The 4,417-nt window shown below is 33.5% G+C and overlaps 1 long non-coding RNA gene across 1 annotated transcript; it reads left to right on the forward strand.

Moving 5' to 3' along the window:
* The first annotated feature begins 474 nt into the window (after positions 1-474).
* On the forward strand, positions 475-4,163 carry LOC120214024. The gene is made up of 3 exons (XR_005524827.1): positions 475-797; positions 2,096-2,133; positions 3,815-4,163. It is a non-coding gene; the product is annotated as an uncharacterized LOC120214024 (long non-coding RNA).
* Positions 4,164-4,417: the final 254 nt, after the last annotated feature.

Raw genomic sequence — 4,417 nt, forward strand, 5'->3', positions numbered from 1 at the left:
TAATATTTTTTAACCGAAGCTGATAATATGTATCAGATTTTACTTTTTCGGTAACTGAAAAGATATAAGGTTGATGAATTCATTTTGCTGATAATTCGTTAAAAAGATCTGTTCATCCATTATAGGATAAGGTGCTGTTTAACTATTAGTAATGTTGTTTTATCATTTTTTATTCACAGGATCAGCTTGATATAGACATGATTAGAATGTAGTATATTTGCGCTTGAACTTTAAATAGCGGTTTCATCTCTCCCATGTATTCAACCTGTAAGAGTTCCTTTCAAAGCCTGTAGCTTATTTTCTGCTGGTGTTTGTTGCGGATTTAACAACAAAAATATAAATGGGAGCATTTTTGCTTCGTGGACAAAATTAGAGAAAGATATCCACTTTCAATCAAAGGTAATTTTTCTTTAGTGTCGTTCTTTGTTATTTACGTATTGATGTGTCTTTCTTGATGAAACGTCCAGCTGTTTTAGTATAAATTATGTATATGTTTGTTTAATTTATAGTAATATCGAGGGTTATGTTGTCAAGGAATTGATTAATTTTATAGTTTTGCAAAAACCCAGATCCTAGCCGTCTACTTCCATGAGTCTAACCAGATGTAGTCAGGTGTCTACCTTTGCTTGATGGTAGGGACTGTTACGTATCTGGAAAATAAAAGATAGTGAAGGAATTGATGGTTTGGGTTTCAATCTATCTATTATCCATCCCTTGATGGAGTCCATCGTTGCCCAGTACTATTTTTTTAGTTATTACTTAAGCTACATCTGGACACTACATTGCTCTTTATATTAGTGGTCATTCTAACATTTATGTGTGAATTCCATTCTTATTGTATATAGTGGGACGCTTGTTGATATTTTTTGAGGACTAGACATGGTGAAGTAAAAGGTAGTAACACTTAATAACTGCATTTGGAAATACATTGTTTCTATATCATTTGAGTGTAGATGCTTTTTTTTTGTCTTTATCTGTGAAGTATTATATAACATTTAGATTGTTTCCTATGAGTCTAACCAGATGTGGTCCAAGTGTCTTACTTTTCTACGATGGTAGAGACCGTTACATATCTGGAAAATAAAAAGAGGGAAGGAATGTCCATCCCTTGAAGGAGTCCATCGTTGCTCAGTAATATGTGTTTAGTTATTACTTGAGCTACATCTGGATGCTACATCTCTCAGAACCTCTTTATATTAGTGGTCATTCTGTTCATTCAAGTATGAAGAAGCCATTCTTATTTTGGATACAGTGGAATGTGTGTTGTGAATTTGTTCTTTCTTAAAGGGATAGATACAATGAAGCAAATAATAATAACACGTAACATATACATTTGGCAATACTTTCCATGCTTCTATATCTTTTGATTATAGATGCATTTTTTAGTGTATATATGTGAAATATTATTTAATATTTAGCTGTCTGCTTCCATGATTCTAACCAGATGTAGTTAGGTATCTACCTTTGCTATGATGGTAGGGACTGTTACATATCTGGAAAATAAAAGATAGGGAAGGAATTGTTGGATTGGGTTTCCAATATATCTATTTGCCATCCCTTGATGGAGTCCATCGTTGCCCATTACTATGCGTTTAATAATTACTTGAGCTACATCTGGACTCTACATTGCTCTAGTACCTCTTTATATCAGTGATTGTTCTATAATTTCAAGTGTGAAAGCCATTCTTATTTTGTATATAGTGGGACATGAGTTGATATTCTTTTTTAAAGGTCTAGACATTGTGAAGTAGATGGTTGATATCTGAGGTTGTAAATACACTGTCTCTATATCATTTGAATGTAGATGCATATTTGGTGTTTATCTGTGAAATATTATATAATGTTTAGATTGTTTCCCATGAATCTAACCAGATGTGGTCCAGGTGTCTACCTTTGTTATGATGTTAGAGACCTTTACATATCTGGAAAATAAAAGATAGGGAAGGAATATCCATCCCTTGCAGGAGTCCATCGTTGCTCAGTACTATGTGTTAAGTTATTACTTGAGCTACATCTGGATGCTATAACTCTCAACACCTCTTTGCACTATGCGTTTAATTATTACTTGAGCTACATTTGGACTACATTGCTCTAGTACCTCTTTATATTAGTGATCGTTCTATACATTCAAGTGTGAAAACCATTCTTATTTTGTATATAGTGGGACATGAGTTAATCTTTTTTTTAAAGGTCTAGACATGGAGAAGTAAATGGTAATAACACAATATCTGAATTTGTAAATACATTGTCTCTATATCATTTGATTGTAGACGCATTTTTGGTGTTTATCTGTGAAATATTATAAAATATTTAGACTGTTTCCCATGAATCTAACCAGATGTGGTCCGGGTGTCTACCTTTGTTATGATGGTAGAGACCGTTACATATCTGGAAAATAAAAGATAGGGAAGGAATATCCATCCCTTGAAGGAGTCCATCGTTGCTCAGTACTATGTGTTAAGTTATTACTTGAGCTACATCTGGATGCTACAACTCTCAACACCCCTTTATATTAGTGGTCATTCTATTCATTCAAGTATGAAGAAGCCATTCTTATTTTGGATACAGTGGAATGTGTGTTGTGAATCTGTTCTTTCTTAAAGTGATAGGCATAGTGAAGCCAATAATAATAACACAACATATGCATTTGGCAATACTTTCCATGGTTCAATATCTTTTGAATATTGATTCATTTTTGGCGTATATCTGTGAAATATTATTTAATATTTACCTTTCTGCTTCCATGAGTTTAACCAGATGTAGTCAGGTGTCTACCTTTCCTATAATGGTAGGGACTGTTACATATCTGGAAAATAAAAGATAGGGAAGGAATTGATGGCTTGGGTTTCCAATCTATCTATTAGCCATCCCTTGATGGAGTCCATCGTTGCCCAGTACTACGCGTTTAATTATTACTTGAGCTACATCTGGAAACTACATTGCCCAGTACCTCTATACATTCAAGTGTGAATGCCATTCTTATTTTGTTTATAGTAGGACACATGTTAAATTTCATTTTTTGTTAAAGGGCTATACATGGTGAAGTAAATGGTAATAACACTTAATAACTGCATTTGGAAATACATTGCTTCTATATCATTTGAATGTAGATGCATTTTTTGGTGTTTATCTGTGAAATATTATATATGATTTAGATCGTTTCCCATGAATCTAACCAGATGTGGTCCAGGTGTCAACCTTTGATCTGATGGTAGAGACCGTTACATATCTGGAAAATAAAAGATAGGGAAGGAATATCCATCCCTTGAAGGAGTCCATCTTTGCTCAGTACTATGTGTTAAGTTAGTTAAGTTATTACTTGAGCTACATCTGGATGCTACAACTCTCAACACCCCTTTATTTAGTGGTCATTCTATTTATTCAAGTATGAAGAAGCCATTCTTATTTTGGATACAGTGGAATGTGTGTTGTGAATCTGCTCTTTCTTAAAGTGATAGGCATAGTGAAGCAAATAATAATAACACAACATGTGCATTTTGCAATACTTTCCATGCTTCAATATCTTTTGAATATTGATTCATTTTTGGTGTGTATCTGTGAAATATTATTTAATATTTACCTTTCTGCTTCCATGAGTTTAATCAGATGTAGTCAGGTGTCTACCTTTGCTATAATGGTAGGGATTGTTACATATCTAGAAAATAAAAGATAGGGAAGCAATTGATGGCTTGAGTTTCCAATCTATCTATTAGCCATCCCTTGATGGAGTCCATCGTTGCCCAGTACTATGCGTTTAGTTATTACTTGAGCTACATCTGGACACTACATTGCCCAGTACCTCTATCGACTCAAGTGTGAATGCCATTCTTATTTTATTTATAGTGGGACACATGTTAATCTTCATTTTTTGTTAAAGGGCTAGACATGGTGAAGTAAATGGTAATAACACTTAATAACTGCATTTGGAAATACATTGCTTCTATATCATTTGAATGTAGATGCAGTTTTTTGGTGTTTATCTGTGAAATATAATATATGATTTAGATCGTTTCCCATGAATCTAACCAGATGTGGTCCAGGTGTCAACCTTTGATCTGATGGTACAGACCGTTACATATCTGGAAAATAAAAGATAGGGAAGGAATATCCATCACTTGAAGGAGTCCATCGTTGCTCAGTACCATGTGTTTAGTTATTACTTGAGCTACATCTGTCAACATCTCTTTATATTAGTGGCCATTCTATTTTTTTTTATAAGAGTGGTCATTCTATTCATTCAAGTATTAAGAAGCCATACTTATTTTGGATACAGTGGAATGTTTGTTGTGAATCTGTTCTTTCTTAAAGGGATATGCATAGTGAAGCTAATAATAATATCACTATTGTGTACGTTTGACAATACTTTCCATGCTTCTATAATTTTTAATATAGATGCTTTTTTTTATGTATATCTGTG

This window comes from Hibiscus syriacus, unplaced genomic scaffold (assembly GCF_006381635.1).
Source record: "Hibiscus syriacus cultivar Baekdansim isolate YM2019G1 unplaced genomic scaffold, ASM638163v2 tig00110050_pilon, whole genome shotgun sequence".
NCBI classification, from domain to species: domain Eukaryota; kingdom Viridiplantae; phylum Streptophyta; class Magnoliopsida; order Malvales; family Malvaceae; genus Hibiscus; species Hibiscus syriacus.